This window comes from Tyto alba, unplaced genomic scaffold (genome assembly GCF_018691265.1).
Source record: "Tyto alba isolate M040663 unplaced genomic scaffold, T.alba_DEE_v4.0 Super-Scaffold_23, whole genome shotgun sequence".
Classification (NCBI taxonomy): domain Eukaryota; kingdom Metazoa; phylum Chordata; class Aves; order Strigiformes; family Tytonidae; genus Tyto; species Tyto alba.
Genome location: NW_024881297.1, coordinates 13,959,582 through 13,980,535, shown reverse-complemented (window position 1 = coordinate 13,980,535; position 20,954 = coordinate 13,959,582).

Sequence of the window (20,954 nt, the reverse complement as noted above, 5' to 3'; positions counted from 1 at the left end):
AAAGTGTTTTACACATTGATTATATATCCATTAACATGGATGGACTTCAGTAGCATAGGACAATCACTGTGCAATACTGCTTACAGTGAGCTTTGACAGACAGGCATGCTTAACTACTGGTTCTGCTCATAAGAAAGGTTTCCTAAAAATGTAGAGAAGTTTATACACAAACCCTAAGGGCTTTCTTGGTTTTGCTTGTTTTATTTTTTTTTTTTTCCAATCAGTAAACAAAATATGTCTTTAACTACAGGATTTTTCTTCTAAGACAAAAGGTCGGTTACCTTCAATTCCATAATAGTATAGAATAATAGTACTTAATTTCATGTTATCTGATAGCAAACACACTCAAAACCAACATTCAGCATATTTTCAAGCTGTTTATTTAAAACAGCCTGGAACTGTAATTCACAATATGCTTTTTAAAATATATAGACATAGGTTTTTCTCATTTGGGTTGAAATTCATTCTGTGCAGAGTATTCATTTATATCTCTCCTAAAAATTAAACTAAGCTTCTCCCTCTCCCCTTAGGGAATGTAATTACTATCTTTCATTTCTAGTAGTTCCCATGATGTGCCTGTCTTCTAAATAGAGAATAATGCATTATCTGTGCCCCAAGGAATTTATATTAGAAGATAAACCATACTATTGTCTGTAAAATTAATTTTTTTAAATAACAATAATAAAAAGATGCTAGGTTACAATTACTACGTTCAAGAGGACACATTTACTTCTGTTTAAATTGATGTTGAAAGATGCTGCATGTTTAATGGCACAATTCAGGTAATAATATGCTATAACAGGAACTAGATTCATAAAGTTAAATGTAATTTGCATAAAGTATCTATTTAATCTATTGTACGTATTATAAAACAGAAATTATAGATTGATATTTGTTTCCAGTGTGACACAAACATGGATAAAGGCAAACCTTTCCTTGATTCTCACTATATGTTAAAAATCTATGCTGCAATTTTTTAATGATTCCTAAAACTCAAATATGTTAGAGATTTTTTCAAAACACCAATGTTATCACGTGACTGAAAAGAAAAAAAAAAAAAAAGACAAAAACAAAAACCAAAGACCCTCTCCCCTCAAAAAAGACCCTAACTTAAACAAACACCAGCCAAACCCAAACATATATTCAGGGTTGTTTTGCAATATTTTAAAACTTCAGCTATAACAGTATAAGTACACAACTGCAATAGCTACATGCCATTTCTGCATTATATTTAAAATAACAGACAACGTCAATGTAGCATATTAGCATAGACCCATATAGATCCATGCAATCTTCTGAATAAGATGACATTTCAGCTTGCTGCTCTGTTTCATAATATATTTATTTACACATCTATTTAGTGCTCCTGGCTGCCTGTATTTATTTGATAAAGCAATATATCCTTCTATTTTCTTCCTAACCCTCTTCCTCTCTTTTAACATAACGATTAGGAGGAAAGGTATAAAAATGGATCTCCATGCTCACTGATCACAGGTGAAGAAGTTGTGCATTTAGACAGCAAGATGGAAGATACTACACAGGCATGAGGAGAAAAGAATGCTAAAAAGTTATCTAGGAGGTGGTTCAAGACTCCATCACTAGCAGATGTTATGAGTAACTTATTTATATCAAGTAGCTATCAGTTGTATCTGATTCTGTTCTGAGGTAGATGGATGGAATGTATGGTTGCTGGAAGCCACAGACCTATTGCCATTTTTCATGAAACTAAGTTTAAGGATAGGTTCTACTTTCTTAATTACGGCAAGATGTGGTCTCAAATGAATATGGCAACAGAGACATCACACATAAGACTAAATCCCATTTAAAAGATAGTCTTTTATAGTAACAGAATGTGCATATTTGGTAGCAGGATGAAACCTCACAGATCTTATTTGTAATTTTTTTTGTTGTTTTGTTTACACTGCCTTGTGTGTCATTGCTAGAAATCCTTGATCACTCATGCAAAACCTAGACTTGAAATTCTTCATTTTCAGGAAGCATTGATGTGCTGTTTTTCTCATATACTAGAAAAATGTTAAATGAATTGACCTGTACAGGTTTCATTTGAGTGAACCTATGACAGCTACAATTGCAGTACAGTTTCAATCCTGACAACACATCTGTATGTTTTCAGATATTGTAGTCTAAGGAGCATCAGCATATTTTTTGTTTGCTTGCTTTCAGATTCTGATTAACCATTTACCCGCTTCTTCTACAGTTACTTTAACACATTTCAACCAGAATTAGCAGAACAGTCTCTTCACAATAACACGTGTAGATTAATTCTACCACCCTGACTGTTGAATTCTTTCATATTAAAATGAATGATGCCTTTAAATTGACTTGTATGTCTTTACTATTACGCATAAACAAACACCACATTTCAGGATAATTTCCGTGTATTTTCTATGCAGTCATGTTCCAAATTTATAATAGGGGCAATCTCCTCCCAGAAACTGCCTCTGATGCTAGATGGATGGGAAACAAGATGACAACATCAAGCATAGTGAATTTAAAACTTCAGGTCTTCTCTTACAGGAGTAAAAGACAGGGTTTGGCCCTGCAAACTTGGAGTGACAAGAATTCAGTTGTGTCTACACTGCTGGAAAGCCTTTAGCTGCCTCTAAGACAGGAAAAAATATCTTTTAAAATATACATATATATATATATAACCAAGTAAAAGACAACAAACATGCTCTCTAGATAGGAAACCAAAGAAAAATGCCAAATTGTTTCCTTGGAATAGGCGAAGCAAGATATTTGCCAAGCTCAAAGGCATGTGTTATATGACACTCAACTCCTTAGATCATAGCAAAAGCTTATTTAGACTTCTATTTGACCAGTGCAAGGTTTAAAAGCAGTTCAAATAAAATTGCAGTCAGCCATTTAATCTATGTTCCAATTTAATCCATCTTCCTAGTTTCAGTCAGTGGTGCTTATGGTCTGTTATGAGAACTGTAAAGTCATACAAATAGACTGCCTCCCAGATTTTTTTGATTAAAAAAATTAGTTAATGCTAAAATCCAGTTTTTCCAAGTCTTAAGGAAAACTTCTCAAGCACTTACATAATCTATATATTCATGTATAAACATACATAAATGTGTACATATATGTGTAGAAACTACTGATTCTTCATAGTCATTTTTCTATATAAAGATTAATATATATTCCCTTCAATGGTTTAGGCAGGATCTAGTGTCTTTTGAGCAGAGAGGATTCCAATACTTCTATGGTATAAAAATTAAGATATTTAATGGACAGTTACAGTAATGTCATTCGACATTTCGAACAGGTAACTAAGTTAAGAGAACTATTTAAGCATAGAGATTTTACCCTTATTTCTGGGATTAGTTATTTTTCAGAATTTGATAAGGAATCTTTGAATATTGTTGAACAAGAATTTCTTTCAACAATCTTTAGAGAAGTAAAGGCAAACAGCCTTCAAGAAAGATTAAGTGCAAGGATTCTCTGTAAGAGTGACTTAATTAAAAAGGCTTAAGAGAAGAAATGCAAGCAACAAGAACTATTTGACCCCTAAAGCTTGACTGAAAGTTATCACTTCTTTGAAGATGAGTGATCAATAAAAACTCAAAGGAGGAATTATCTTTAAAGATGTTTTAGGAGCTTCTACTGGTAGGAAATAAGGAAAATAACTCATGTTGTATGAGCTTCAGGTGCCACCCAAAGCATCCCACAGAAGTGCTGAGGTGCCACACACAGCAGCATCTCAACACTGAGCCTACACAAGTTCTTCCATCGTCTGAGGACTACAAAGAATTAAAGATCTCTTAAAAATGATGCATGTTTTCTTTCTGTCATTAGTTTGTTATTGCTTCCTTATGATAGATTCATGACTGCACACCTACCACTTCATTCCCACAGATGTTGATCAATACCCATATCATCTCATGGGATTCATTTTATCTTAATGAGACTAGCAAGAAATCCACAGCAGCAAGGGCTTTCTGGTCCAGCATTGCTACAGCTCTGCAACATAACGATAACACTTGGCTGCAAATAAATCAGAGAAGTTATATCAAAACCACAGTAAACCCCTGGATCTCTAAGAATTTATCTAGAGTATATAAAAACTGAGGAGGAAAAAAGCTAGAGGTTGACTAATAGCAGCCAGTACTAATTCATGGGACTGAATCATCCAAGTTATTCTGTTCTAGCTAAACTAAGTTTACTAAAACTATTACAGATTGCAGAAAGCACTGAATGAGCGAGACACAAGGGGAGTAAAAGGAGACACTATGGGATTAAATTAAGCCAACTGAAACAGAATAAAGCAAATGGCTAAAAAGCAGCTAGACATAATGAGATCTGTACTGGAGCCACCCTGACAATGCAAAGTTACCAGGAAATAACATTAGTAAACTGTAATGACACTATTTTAATGGATACATACCAAACACCGTAAGGGAAACAAATGGACAAACACAAATACAGATACAAATCAGCTACCTCAATAACAACCACATCTTCTATGTCAGTCATATTAAAATGCAGAAAAACAATTTGTTATAAAGATTTAAATGAAAACTGTGCATATGTGGCCCTGGAGAAACATTAGCACAACATGTATTTAATCTGATTATGGAAGTGCTATCCACTGCTTTCCTGGTACAGCTGGATGGGGAAAAAAATCCCAAATCCAAATGAGCTAATCAAATCAACTTCAGGCAAAATATATCACAACTTCCTTGCTAGATACATACTCTGATTCTGTGAATCATGCAGATGCATTTGCATAGCAAGTACACAGTCTTGAACATGCAGACCTTTATGAACAGTTTATAGTCATGTGGAGATCAGCTGCCACTGTTTGTCATCTGTATTTCTGAAAGATGCCATATATGCAGTCTGTCGATGTACTGAAAATTGTTTTCAAGGAATTAGTACCCTGAAGTTTGAAGTGAATGATTCCAAACCGGTTTGTAGCAAGATGACTTGACATAGCAACAGGCAAATTGTGTGAATTTTTTTATTTCTGCAAAGGTAGCCTTTTTGTGGGTTCAAGCACAGAAGAAAGAGCAGTGTCTATACCACAGCTGCATTGTTTCTCAACTCATCAAAACTGGAAAATGTGCAAGCAAATACAGCACATTAGGCTATTCCCAGTGTTATCTTCTAGCCAGACATGGTCCTAAAGGGACAGAAAATCCAGAACCAGAAAAATTCCAGATCTAAAAGAAATAAAAAGAATCTGGTCTACTCTTCTCTGGAGATCCTTATCCCCATTTCCCAAGGTTTCCCCAGTAGGGGGGTGCTGGCAACCCCTGGGGCCAGGAGTAGGAAGGTAAATGCATGCCACTGCTCATAGGGAATAGTAACTTCTTAGGCCTTAGTTGTAGATCAGTGGCTAGAAATTTTAAGCTTTAACAACATTTTGCAAGTGTCTAATATTTCAGTTTACTTGCCCTATTGCTGCTATTGAGCCTGAATTTATAGCTCATCGATTGCCATATGATTACATGTCATTAATAAATTAATAAACCACTTCAATCATGATTTTTGTTTGAACTATTTGAACTGTTTGTCCTCTGTGGCCGATGCTGCTATCCAATCAGTAGATACCAAACTGCCTTTTTTGAGGTCCTCACTCAACTCAAGCACTTTATCCAGATCCATAGGGATGTTTTTTTCTGGACAGAAGTTGTATTAAGACACCCAGACACTTATGCAGCATATGTAACACTGACAAAATTTGCATTTTTTTACACAACAGAATAATCATGTCATATAACTTATTTATTTGAACCTGCAGAGAACATTAAGTTCTCTTGTCTGGACACCATTTTATCAAATGTCAGATGCAGATATAACCTCAGAAATTACAATGCTGTCAGTATAGCTTTTCTTCCATTTTTATTTTTCCTGCCTATAACCTTCAAACAATATTTTATTTTTCATTAAAAATATATTTACTTGTATCAAAAACATTTTCAAAGTTATTGCTTTGGAAAAGGGCCTCTTCCTCCCATTATTTAACATTAAAGCAGAATGCAGTAGAATAAAAAGCTCATCATATATTTGGTAAAGAGTTCTTTTACTCTCATGCTTCATTTAAATTAAAGAACTGAAAGTTACACATATACATTTCTATTATGTGAACAAAATCTCAGAAATATTTGAAAGCAGAACTTGATGGCTGTCAGAAATTACACAACCTGTAAAAGCCAGAAGCAGCTCTAGATGTTTCTACCCAGTCACAGACAGCATCGAGTCACCTTGTAAAACAGAAGCTGCCTATATTATAATGGCATTTCAATACAGACTTCTCATAGTAAAGTATTTAAACTTGTCCTTTTTCTCACTTTCATGTATGTTATAAATGTTATTTCTTTGAATTAAATATTGGTCCTAGCATTTTTTAAGATTTTGTTTTCTTTTACTGACAGATAAAAAAGGAATAATTCCAATCAACCATAAGACAAAATTATTGTTCTTACCAAAATAAATGAAAAGTCAGTCATGTGGAGACAAACAATACCAAGTGTTTCATTGAGAAAAACTTGTCAGTAATGGTGGAAGATCTGAGCTAGATTTGCAGTATGATATATGTACTGGATAGAAAAGTCCCTTTGTGAAACAACTGGGATCCAATTTCTTCTATTCTATTTCAGTTTTTCAGTGCCTTGGCTATTAGGTATAACATCTACAGCACAACTCCCATCACTTCTAACAGACACATTAACTTAAACTTGTGTTTCTTTGATTGTTATGATATGTCTAAAGAAAGACTGTGCTTCCAGGCTTTCCCCCCCCCAAAACAGAAATTTAAAAAAGCTTGTCTTTAGAACTTTGACAAAAATAATGTAGCATCCCCTTGCTGTAACTAGATTTTCATTCATCAAATAAGAATCCATCTACGTATGGTTTGTCAAGTTAAATACCAACATTACAAAAAAAAGTTTGAAGTTCTTTGCATTTAAGACTTTCAGTCCAATACATATAGGGCTGTCACAAACCAGTTCATGAGATTTCTCCTTAATTTCCTTTGGGAAAAATTAGCAAGGTTAATTCAGCACATGATCCACTCCATTGACAGAAAGGTATGACCTTTTCTACCAACACAGCTGTACCTGAAGAGGATTGCTGCTCAAAGTCTAAACAGAAAAGTAGAACTTCTGATCACTGAGATATTTAGATTTTACAAATAGAGGCTTCCATACTTGCACTAGGTATGTATTTGGACCACATTAACATTTGGAACAACATGGAATACAGTTAAGCTCTTATGTAAGGCTTTTAATATAAACCTTTTATTTTTTTTTTTTTTAAAAGCTTTCTTTTCCCACCCCCAAAAACGTAGATATATTTTATGATTTTATGTAAAAGTATTAAACATGAGGAGGAGGAAAAGGGAAAAAAAAAATTAAAAAAAAAAAAAAAAGAGGGAAGGAGAAGCACCTGGAAGTAGAAACTCTATATAGATCATCGTCTCTCTTGTCTGGGAAAAAGTATATGTTTTAAGCAACACTGTAGACATTTATTGTTTGTTTCTCTTGGAAAGTTAATATTTCAAGAGGATTGCACTAACAGAGAAGAGGCTGTGAAGAGCAAATTATTAATTGAAAAGGTTATGCCTATCTGGACTGAAAATACATACATAAGCTCTCTGCCAGCTTTTTTCTGCAGCAAATAAAGAGTAGGTTCAAATATATAGTGACTTCTCCAAAAATTGGTCGAATAAATTTTAGGGAGAGGAAGGAGAAGACTTAAAAATGTTTCTTACATATCCTAAACTGCACAATTTCTCACGGAGCTACTAAGTTTAGATTGAAAACAAGTGAAAAAATTTTGAAAAAATAATCACAAAATCATCAGTGTGCACACACTTTATTTTGTGAAGTAATCCTTTATCTCTGATCATATGATTTTTCCAGGAATACCTCTTTCCCATGTTGATTTCCCCTCCTTGTACATTGCTCAAGGTGTCAAGGTAGACACATTCACTACTAGTTTATTGGCCCTGCCCTGGCCACCCTTGACACACCACCTCTCTTCTAGTCCTAAGGCACCACCATCTAATTCAGACTTGAATGATTTTGGTTTTATTTTAATGTCAGAGAATAAACATAAAAATTAGGAGGAAGAGAGAAAAAAAGTCCTCAGCTTTGTAACCTACTCTCTTCTGCTCAATACAAGACCACCTGCCACAATGTTCTCTTAAGTCATGAGAATCATAGAACAGCCTGGGTTGGAAGATTGCCTGGTCCAATCTTTCATTGACATGGAAGCCTCGATTAGATTATCTCATGCCCTGACCGGTTGTGTCTTGGAAACCTCCAGTGATAGGGATTCCAACACATCCCTGGGCAGCCTGAAGAACATGAGAGTTTTCACGCTTTTCACTTGCATTACCCAAGGGACTACAATAGAGACTGCAGTTATAATTATATCCTTACTCAGGATACATTAAATATACTACTGTTGTCCAAAGAGGCACATCATAACAATAGTATTTCTTCACACCAGGGATAATCTTAAATTAAGCAAAGCAAATCATACAAAGAAGTCATTGTGTTTCTTGTTCTAATTTATCAATAAATGTAGACAAAAAACTCCTTTTCCTCTAGAGATGACTACACAGAGAGGTTATAATGTGGTATATTAATCAGATCAGCTGACTGCAAATAACCAGCAGTCATCCAGAAAATTAACATCTGTCTATTACTTCTAAAAGTAAAATTGGTTCTACTATTTTCTAACTATGTGAACACAGATGATTCGCTTCACCTATTTTTACCTCGGTCTTCTAGAAAAACTAAAAAACAGATAATTTACTTCCTCTGAAGAACCAGAGTACCTGAACAGGGCTGTTCCCCCTTAACTGATAAGTAATTCAGTGATTTTAGAATATTTGGTGTTCTTTTCCACATGAGAAACACATTAATACAGGTTTCTTGGGGGAAAAGTGTTGAAAAAAATCAAATAAAATCATTTGATATCTGAAATCAAGCATATGATAAGAAAAATTTAAGATCTGAAATGTCATTTACATTTTTGGAGGTAATTGGTGGCAATGAGGTGCATGTCCTTCAGTCAAAAACACTATTACTTCATGTTTTGGGTGGAAAACCTATACTTCTGTTGAAGTACTTATATGACCTTAAGAAAACAAAACCACGAACAAACCCACACCAACAAACACACAAAACAAACAACCAGAAACAGTTCAAGAGTATCTTTGCCTGATTGCTTTAACTTGCTTCCTTTTTGGAGCATCAAGATTTCTGTCATCTTTTTCTACAGCCAAATAGGAACTTTCTCAATGGGACCATTTATGGGTCTTCTGCATATAATTATTGAACTCTATTGATATGGTTTGTGTATAATTTCAAATAAGAAAAGCGCTTTGTTTCCATTTTCAAAGGAGAAAAAAACGCATTATACTATGTTCACAAGAAATCTTATTTGTCATGTCTCCCTTGAAAGTTTTGAAATATAATATGGTTTTTACTATAAATTTAATTTCTAGAGATAATAAAGACCCTCTGGTTGAACTTCAATATTCTTTTAATTACGCAAAAAGGAAAGAAAAGGAAATAGCAAAGCACCATTCAGTAAGATTACAGCATAACGTCTGCCAGAGAGATGAACTCCGGCAAGCAATCGTCTTCAAGATGGTGAGATCCCAGCTGTTCACCCATTTGGATCAAACTGATGAGCACATAGAAAATTACACAACTGTGCTGCCAAACATTTCCCACTGCTCCAAGTACAGAGCCAACCGCGCTGCTGAAACCATAAGGTGATGCTCAAAATGAGATCATTCACAATGTGCTTCTCTCTTCTTCTTCGTGTGTGTGAGAGAGCATATATTTCAGTACTGAGAGACTTTGAGACACACAGAAACAGAGATAAAAAAAAAACTAATTAAGCTCTCTGTATGCTTGCAAGCATTGCTAGTCATTGTAAACAGCAAAATATCTTGCTCACCAGCCACATTTCAAAGAATCCCAGAGGGCTACTGTTATCACCCAGGTAGAAGAAAGGAAGGAAGATTGGAAGTGTGACCAGATGCATTCCCTATTTGCAGTGGAGAGATGGGATGCAAGGAGGAAGGAGATGAAGGGAAACGTATTAGATTTCACAGTAGAAGGACTGTCAGAACAAACTTAAAAAGAACATTTTGTTTAGTGCTCTAACCACAAGTGATGCTAATGGACATAATTTTCCATAATCTTCATGTGATCTTCTCTAATTTTCTCCCCTTTAATGCTACGTAAGACAGTTATTTTAACATTTTCCTGTAACTTCTGGATTTTTGATTGTATGCATTTCACTCAATAGGAAAAAGCTATCACTTTACTAGACTGTAGGTATCATCTTTTCATTATTTCCTAACCTTTGAACTCTTGCCTTTATGTAGATTTCAGAGGCCATCTCTGCAGCTGGTTAGAATGGTAATGAGTGAAGAAAACCATCTCCAGACAATAGCTGAAACTCATAATTTAACTCAGACAAGACCTTATGTCTTTTGTCCTTTCCTTATTTATAGTAGTTCCTTTGCTCTAAATCTCTTTTTGTGCTTCTTCTTTTCTAACACTGGGAAAGTTTAAGAGAACTGATTAATGAGATGGTGTAATTTTTTTTTTTTTTTTTAAATTGTACTTGAACGAAAGGTGCATTCTGCTTATGCACAAGAGAAAACTGACAAATTTTTCTATGCCACTCACAAGAGAGACAATCACGTAGAGCTTTGCTGAAGAATGGTAAACAATCCAGGCCATTATAAAGGAATTTCAGATTTTACAAGGAAAACCTTCCTAGTGCTGTACACTTGTTAAGTACAGTACTGCTTGTAACAGAGATTATATATATATGGGTACATGGAGGTACCAAAGCTGTCCTCATAGTCTGAAAACAAACAGACAAAAAGCCAAAAGAAAACCACACAAAAACCCCATCTCTGTAAAGTTATGCTCAACAATAAAAGGGAAAATAGGGGGTTTCAGGATCATTAGTCATCTTTTGCTTGGAAATTGACTGGACACTGGTTTACCCATGGAGGTGGTGACTGACTTTACATTACTTGTTTTGGTCTCTCTTCCTCCACTTATCCATCACTTACTAAACATTTTTTAATATAATTTTGACTCCCAGGGTTTCTTGGTTTTATTCTTCCATCCCTCTTCCCCTGTCCCAAGGCAGGAGGGCAAGGGGGGAGTAAGTAAGCAGCTGTGTGGTGCTTAGCTGGCCAGAATTAACCCACAACAATATTAGTGAACAGCATTTTCATTACCTTCAAAACTTAGTCTCTTTTTGATGACAGACTTTCGGTGAGAGGTGATTGAAAGTGCTATAAATCTTTATTTGTAAAGAAATACATATATTTTAAAATTGAAAAGGAAAGGTTTACTAAAAACAAACTGATTTTCACATAGAAAAATTATTTTTGTTATATCTTAGGATAAAATGTGCCACTAGTTGAAATTTTGATGACTGAGTAGTAAATTTTCTAATTTGCTGACATAACACACTTCCCTTCTTCCCTCTCTCTGCTTTTACTTTTGAAATTTATCTCTTATTTTTGACAATGGAGAAGCATGTACATGCTTGCCAAATTCTCTCAGGTAGAGCGATATAATATTGCAATGTATGACATAGAAAAAATATTTCAAGTTCATAAACTTTCATGGATGAACCCTCAACTTTCTGGTATTTTTTTTTCTACTATTTATTGCAACAAAAAATACATCAGTGGAAACAAAGATTTCGGTGAAAATAGCTATATCAATTTCTCTATAAAGTAGTTTAAAATGGAAGCATTTGATACATGTACAGAGATGACCTCCTGCTCAATTTAAACTGCAAAAATTAGTAGTTACTAATGAATGGAAAGCAATGACAAATGATACACCTCAAGGAAAAATTTCCTGTTCCAAAATAGAGAAAACTTACATTGACTTAAGTGAAGTTTTTACTTCACTAAAGACTGCAGCATCAGTTTCTACAAACATTATTGTGAGGCTGTTGAGATGCAGTAGCAGGAAAGGTTTGAAAACTGGTTAGAGCAAATCCTATTTTCATTAGTGAAACTGCCACTACTGGTAATGAGATTGCATGACTACATTTTCAGAAACTGAATTCACAGGCCTTTAAGGTTGTGAAGTTTTGAATTTTTTGTTTGTCTGTTTTTATCTAAGCAGTCCTACCGCTCAATTTTATGTTACATAAATACAGAAATAGGGGTTTGTCTCACTATATTCCTTCAGCACCAATGCAAATTTTCCACATATTCTGAAATTTAAAGGACAGGAAATTTTCTCTAGTGCTAAAGTAGAGTTAAATGTTCTTTTCAAACATGAGTACTGGTATGGAAGAACAATGTAGAAACATAAGATATGACAGAAATGTATAGTTAAGATGACACAATTCAAAAAATTCCTAGTAGCCAAAATATGAGAAAACTTACTGAGAAAACTTTATAGCTTAACATGCAAAATGAAATTTAGCACACTGGAAAAAATGGTTAATTGAAACATTTTGTAGTTGTGGCTGTTAGATTCTTTCTGTGAATATTTAACAATTTCCCCTCTAGTCATCTAATTACTGTTGCTTTTCCACAAAATAAATACTTCCCAAGTTTCATTTTAGGAGGTTTCTTATCTTCAATTGCCATAATGTTTTTCCCTTTCAGTACCCTGTGTATCTTGAGCTGCAACACAATTCATTCTTTTCTATAATGGAATGCCTCACCATCAGATTTGATTCACCTGAAAGGAAACTGTCCATTGCACTAAGATCATAATCCTATTTGACTTCTGTGATGCATTTCAGTTGGTGTTTTATTAGCATAGAGGGGAAATACCCTTTTATGAATAAAGAGTCTTCCTCTGTCTCCTTCCTATATGGCAGCTGCTATTCAGTAATTTATATGCATGTCTTGGTTGCAGATTTTTTTAGCAAAGCAACATCGTGCAGTTACATGAAAAATACCGTTACCACAATATTAAAGGGAATAGTAACTAACATGAGGAGTGAACCTGTTTTGCTCATTGTTGTGAGGGGAAGGCAAATTTAAAATGTGCTTATTCTGTTTCATATGCCCCACTAAAATGATAGATTATTTCATTTGTTAATATTTTTACATTTACTAATATTTATTCTTATCCTATTGCTTGAAGTATACGTTAGACTTATAAATTATATGACTCTTAATGATTCTGCTATTTAGCTTGCTCTCTTTTGTCTCTCCCAGTTTTAGTACCAACAACATACTGAACTCAGTTGTCCTTACAGTACAAAGGCATTAAAGAAAGACTTAATTTCTTGCCCATGAACCCCATAAGACAAAGAAATATAAAGGAGCAATGTCAATTCTCCTTGAAGACAGACCCAAGTGAAATTTCCTAGGATAGTGGGCTGACCTCTTATTTCAATTTTTCATCATTGCTGTACAATTTTGACAAAAGCAACTCCTCAGACTAAATAAAAATGCTCTACAGAGGACAGTCTGAGAATCACTGTCCTAGATTACTGGCAAATGACAAATCCATGCAATTTGAGAATTCTGTTTCTCTAGAGAACTTTCTGCTTTCTCTTCATTTTTTTTTTTTTTAGTGTTTTTACCTCTAAACTGCTTCTTTTTATATATAAACACACACACACATATATATATTACAGTGTATTCTTACTTTCATTTCCAGGGAACACTATTCCCTTCCCAAATAGAGCTTATACAGAACAAGAAACGTGCCAGAAATTTTCACACCCATAAACATTTTTTAATACACAACAGAATGACATTGAACAACTGACAGTTTTCTAATCCTTGTGCTTTTTAATGTAGTTCATGTTTGATGAAGATCTAAGCAGAACGTTACTGTTTAGGAGAACAGCGTAAGTAGCAATAGACAAAGGAAAACAGAGGATAACCTTTTAAATAATGAAGCATTAGGAATATCATGACAAAGTGAAATGAGGAAAAAAAAATAGTCTAATCAAAACCATATCAATAGATTTGGGAACATCAATGCAGAAATTTTTCAGGTTCCCTATTTCCTACCAAGAAAATAAGAAAAAATAATCTGAACTCTGGGAACATACACCTCCCACTATGCATTCCACAGACCCAGCCAAGCACACAACCAAATTATTTTGCTATCCATCATGCAGTGAGACTTTCTCCTGGCCTCTAAAAAGTTTCCTTTCTCATGAAATTTTCATATGGGTAAGAAGAAGACAAAGAATGAAGGATCTTGGCTTTCCTCAAAAAAAAAAAAAAAAACAACCAAAAACCCAAACAAAAAAAAACAACCAAAACCAGAAAACATTGATCAGCCACACAGTTGAGAATATACCTTTCTGAATCCTATAATTTAGGGACACAGTTATAGAATCATTTCAGCAAATGCAGGAGGCAGTTTTGCTTCTGTCAGACTCAATTCAAGAAAAGTCAACGCTCATATCTGTGTAGAACTGCCGACACTAAATAAATAAATAATTATGAGCTCAAATCTTATTATATTTGTCTTTGGATTTGTGTTTTATTTGAAAGTTCAAATAGAGGCTATTTTCTTAATATGTTTTGGAAATTTGAAAGAAAAAATATATACAAAATAATCACTGATCTGAAAAACAAACAAACAAACTGATTTGTCTTTATGCTGCTACTCTCCCAAGTACCTCTTCTCAAGACCTATTTTCACTGTCATAATTAAGGTGAACTAGCTGCACAGCAATAGGGACTGGAATATTAATAGATGACCTGGAACCAGTTGTTTAGGTCACAAAGTTATGAAATTATATCTTTTCATTGTTACTCTAGTTCTCCCTTCCAGTTCCATTTTATTTTCTATCCTATTTGCTTTCAGAAAAGACCACGACATAATCCCGTTTCAGTATCTTTTGGTTAGCAATAGAATCCAAGTCTAATTTAAAACCAAGACTATATAGACCAAAATCACTTCAAATTTAAAAGCAGTATTCCTTCATCCTCAAGACTACTGTCCTAATGTTATTAATGTTATTTTTTAATGAAAAGCATGCTTACAACAATAACAGAAACTTCAAAAAAGCAGAAGATCATGATAGTTAAGAATGCAGGAAATAACTATTTTTTAAAATGAAACACACAACAACAAACCCTCCCTAGAACAATAAAAAGGTGTAAGATGAAAGCATAAGAGCAGATACTCATAGAATGGAAGGCACAGTTAACACTGTACAAAATATCTACTTACATGGAAAAATACTTCACGGTGACCAAAATAGCTAAGAGTGTCTACGTCAGTGACAAAGCTCCTTTAATCTTATTCCAAGGAGTTTTGGGTAAAAAAAAAAAAAAGAAAAAAATCATATTTAAGAATTGGAAAGCTTGAACTCTCTGTTGATGTCAGGCTTTCTCCTTTGGCATACTAATTGATTGTGAAATTCTGAACTGTCAGTCTGGCTGGAAATAGATAAAACAGAGTACTTAGAGTATCAACACAATACTAATTCAAATATCGACTAGCCTCTTGCATTACATGTTAATAGATTAAAATTAAAAATATATTTAGTTTCCAATATCTTTATCAGAATAAAATTTTGTATTAACAGGAGTCCAAAACATATTTATATATCTAAACTTTATTCCCTCTTCTTGATTGGTACCGATTGAAAATAACCCAGGTTCATAGCTTCTGTTGAAAGACACATAATTTTCAGTGACATCTAGAAATACGTGTCTTTGTGCTTTAAAAAAAAGTGTTAGACCTTTCAAGCAGTAATTTTACTACAGGATATCACCCTTAGGCTCTTTGTAGGACAGTGCAGCCATTAATAATGCTTTGTTATTGCATATGATATGATTTACACTCAACTCTAATGACTTACAATCCTTTTTTTTTTTTTTTTTTGGCAGTATGAGCAAATTAGCTCTGTTTTCCTGGCACAATTAGTTGCAAGTCCTTCATTTTCATTCTGCTGAAAACTGAAGGACAAATCAGTGATAACAGAATCACTGGGTAGCACTTGGGTAGTCAGCTAAGATTGTTGTCTAGGAGCAATTTATCATGTAAATGGTGTCTGCTTTGTTTTATGGAAATCTGAAAACAGCTTTCTGCATGATTGAAGCCTTTGTCAATGAAAACCCCTTCAAAATGTGACAAATGTTTGTTATCTCTGGGAGATGCTGAAAGGACTTAAGTGATAAAAACTATATATACACTTACTATTTTTATCCAGGGCATACAAATATATAGTGTTCTGAGGATTTAGCAGCCCTGCCAGAAATACATGATTTTCTCTATATTGAATCAATTCTATTTTTGGGGGAAATCAATTCCATTCCAGAGTATTCAAAAAATATTCTTTGTTTTACCCATGCTATGTATAAATATTAATTAAATATTAATTACCATCATCATAAATAAACAAAACACAATATGAAGCAGTTTCCCAGAGAAAAATTAAGTGTATTACAGATGATTTCCAAGCCTTTTTGGAACGTGAACTGTATGCTTATTAATTGTCACATTTGTCACACACCTATGCACGTCAAAGAAGCCACTTGCAGGTTCTTATTACCTCACAGACCTCCTCCTCCTTTCCACTATGCCAATCTGCAGTCATTTTCCATTGCGTGTCATGGCTACATTTCAGCTCCCACAGGTGAATTAAAATATAGATTCCACTGTGAATAAGTGACATCAGGACGGGACTTTACATCCCTTATAACGCAGACTTGTGCTTTTGTTAATGAAATTTTAAAAGTCTGTTTCACAGAGTCCCTTCAAATACATTTAGCTGATTGCTCAATTAAGGAAATATTCTTAAACCATCTGGGATAAAAAAATAAGTTACCCATAAGCTGAGTAGGAGAGTTACATGAAAAACAGTTTCTAAGAACAGTGACATCCAACACAAACCTGAACTCAGCAAGTAATGCTCTAGAATTAACAGGAATTCCCCACCTTCTACAATACAGAAGATTCAAAGCATTGATTTTCAACATAGGTCATAGTATTTCAAAACATGAGTGAGCTCCACCAGAAAAGAAAATATGGCTTTAACTATCCCATTCATGTTATGTTTGCTTGAAGAATCAAAAACTCAAAAAGACTTATTTCTTATCTTGCATGTTTTTGCTTAACCTGTGCAAAAGCATTAGAATTATCCAACTGATAGTAGAACATAAATCTCAAAATAAGTCTGAATTTGTCCTATTTTTACCCAGCTTTCCTGAATGTCTTCTCTTAATTTCCTAAGAAGACTTCGACATTCAACGAGGTTTTTTATTTTAGAATGTATACTCTATGTACACATACACAGATATATAAATATCTTTTCCCCACAGATGAGGGGACAACATTCACATAACATTTTTATTTATTTACCTTACAGATGAGACTTCATATTCTTCATGGTCTAACAGATACCAGCAATCAGAGGGCTTTAGCTATGTTTGTCATTGTCTATTTCCTAAACTTACTCCTGTGAAATAATGTAATTTATCTCCAACAGCATTCAGGGTGGTGGGGAGGGAAGAGCAACAGGACAGACACAACAGGATGGACACAGATGGACAAAGATTCATCTTTGGTTTTTTTGAACCACTAAACCCCCAAAACTGTTATAGCAGCAAGGAAAATTTCCATTATGTCCCTTTTTCTTTGACTGAGATCTCAGAAACAGGAGCCATTTTAAGCAGCCATAGACATTAGCAACATAAACCCCTACCTCTCAGCAAGATCTCCAGATAGCCCTGTTACCCCTGTCAATGGCCTAAGAGATGTTGGCTTCCCTTCCCTCTATGTCCCCGAGAAAGAAGTCAGAGTGAGTTCAGCTGTTCCTACATAGCCATTTCTAAAAACTGAGACAAAACTTATCCAAAGCCTCAGCAAACTTTTCCTCTCAGAACTAATGACATACAATATTATGATAATTTTTCAATTATTGAGCTTTCTGAACTTGCAAAAAGAGAATGAGAACCTTAAACTATTTGTACAGAAAAGTAATTTTCAATTTCATCATCAGCAATATGCAAAGGGCCAGTAAACCAGACTGGTTCCACCTGGAAGATGCTGGAGACAATTCTTCTGGTACTGATATTTTTATTTCAGCAAGAAGCAGAGCACAGATGGCGTAGTGAAACAAAAATATAAAAGAAGAAAAAAGAAGTCCAAACAAGTACTTTATTAAAGTAATTACAAAATTATCCCTTTAGCACCAGTAAAAGCCTTCAAAAATCTGTGCTGTCCCACCAGATAAAATGTGTTCTTGGGTGGGAAAGATTTATGTGTTGTAATCACATTCACTTGAAAAAAGCCACCATGCTCTACCTGGTGCAGCTCGACCTGGCTAATCAAAACCCAGCTGTTTCACTTATGATATCTAGTACCCTGAAATTACTATCCAGCCTTAGCAGCAGTGCTGCTCATCTCCCCTGCTTTGCAGCCACATCAGCCTTTCTACGCAGCCGGTATGTTAATATTAGCTGATCTGAAATCTACCTAACAGGCAAAAATACTTCTTTACTGACACTCTAGAGTGAATTGACAAAACCAAATTGTGTGCTGCTTTACATATTTACACTTACTAGTTACAGATATTCTGGAATCCACCTTTATGGACCATTTTGGTTTTCATACTTTCAACATTGAGTACAAACACCACTGAAAAGTTATTCCTAATTGGATAACTGCTTTCTTTTCTTCTGAGTTCTGTCATCACACCTATGATGAAGCATGATACAGGTAGCCGATTTTAATCAAGTGATATCATGCAAGTTAATTTTAAGTCTTACAATCTTTAACAGTTTTCCTTCAAACCATTTTCTAAACTCAAGCCATTTTTTAATGTGTTTCTGGAACACACAACTTTTTTACAGACAAATCTTTGTCATCTTTGCTACTGTTGCCATCCCCCTCCCCCCTCCCACTATCTCAGTGTTAGACTTAATTCTAAAATTCATTTTTTTTTCCTTAGCTTCCAATAAATTTGAGTTTGATAAAGCCTAATGAGCTCAAAGGCAGTCAGATTAAAGCATGCATTTTAGATATAAGCAATCTTCTTTAATAGAAGGCACTTTTTTTTACCAACTTTGCATTCACTTTCTGTGCAAGAAGAGAAAGTAATTTTAATTTCAGTGGATATAGATTTTAATGGCACTCTCTAAAGCTTTACCAAACCTCCATGTGCCTGATAAATTTGGTCAACAGGTTCACAGCAATGAAGTTCCAGCAGACGAAGAAAATTTCCCTGGATTACATACTAGTCAGCTAGAATACTTTTGTATTTTCTTTAACATTTCATCAGAGACTTGTTTTCTCCCCTCAGGTTACTATAATTAAAAAGACTGGCTGATGGGTTATGAGTTATCAGGGACAGGGTTTCTAGCTCAAACATAAAATAATGGTGGACAAAGGCTGTTCAGGTAATTGAGCGTTTATGCCTGCAGCTGTATTCTGCTCAGCCTTCATCAGACTGATGGTATCTCCAGATAAACCCTCTTAGTAAACCACTTTCATAATTTTGAACCCAACTGCACTAAGAAGAGTCTGGTAGCCAATTGAAATATTTATCATTAATCTGAATGTTCTTTTTCTGGTAAAATTTCAAAGTATGAGGGGGAAACACACTTTCCAACAATTCAGTTATCAAATATTCCTTAACGTATGCCATCAAGTATCTGTCAGGAGAATATTATCACAGAAAACTTGATTTTAATTTCAAAGAAAACCAGAGCTAATTAAACCTTTAAGGAACAAAATATAATGGGTTCTTATGAATAATATAAATAATATTTTTTCAGTTTTTATTATTCTTCCACCTAGCTTTATCCCAAACATTACTTATGTAATGGAAGGTCCAGGAAGGAACCAGGAAAAAAGATGGAAGATCCAGGGAAAAAATGAAGACAGATAGATAAATATAGTTGAAAACTTTCTATATCAAATACTACAGCAACACTGCTTATCTGAAACGTTCTGTTGTTCTTTACATGAGCAGATAAACTCACAGAAGCTGCCTGAAGCAAATGTTAAATGAACATTAAATTCTTCCACACTTTTAAGCAGTAAAAACCAAAGCTTGGAAAGTCTGATTTATTTAAAGAAAAAGACAAAGGGGTGGTTCTATGGTCTCTTGTTTACAAATTTAAACTGAACTAATAATAATAAAAACATCGTAGAGACTTGTAGCCTGTTTAAAATTTTATTTTTCCTTTGTTAAAAGTAAAAATGCCAGCCCCTACCCCCTCCAAGCAAAAAAGTCCAAACACACTCCCCCCCTCCCCAAGCCCTGCTATATTCCACTATTACTAAAAGGGAAAATAAAATTTTTTACAAGTCTTGTTTTCCCATGATATTTTTTTTTTTTTTTTGCAAGTATGGTGGCTGATGCAGGAAGATAAAACTTATGAACTAAGAAAGAAAACACCATTATGCTATTATGAAATAGCATAGATTTGACAAATTTTGTTGGGTTGAAAACACACAAGAGAAGAATGAGTTCAAATAATTCCATGTAGAAGCTGGTAACTTTTCATACCAAGTATACAGGGAGCAACAAACAGAAACCCCCTCTGCTTTTAGAGTTTCCTATATTTTAAATGTAGTAGAAACTTTTTATTACTTCCTTTGAAAAACAAGGGATCATAAAGTGATGCTTCTTTGATCATAAAGGAAGATATAATTAGCTCAGTGACTTAGTTTTTAAAATCAGAAGATAAAAGTATTACAATCTAGTCTAACCTCCATTGTAATGTTGATATGACTTCAGCCCATAATTCCTTCATGACATACATGACTTCTGTTCTCTTTACTATGAAGCACCTCTGTCTTTAGTGCACAGATTCCAGAAAAAGCACACATAAACATAAATGTATTGCAGGCTTAAAATCTGATCTCTGTTTTTGTCAAGGTACAAAGTAGTACTGGAAAGCTAGGGGTAACTGCTTTTCCATTGCATAAAATAGCCATTTTCAGTCATGAACAGAAACACAGTGTGGTAGACAT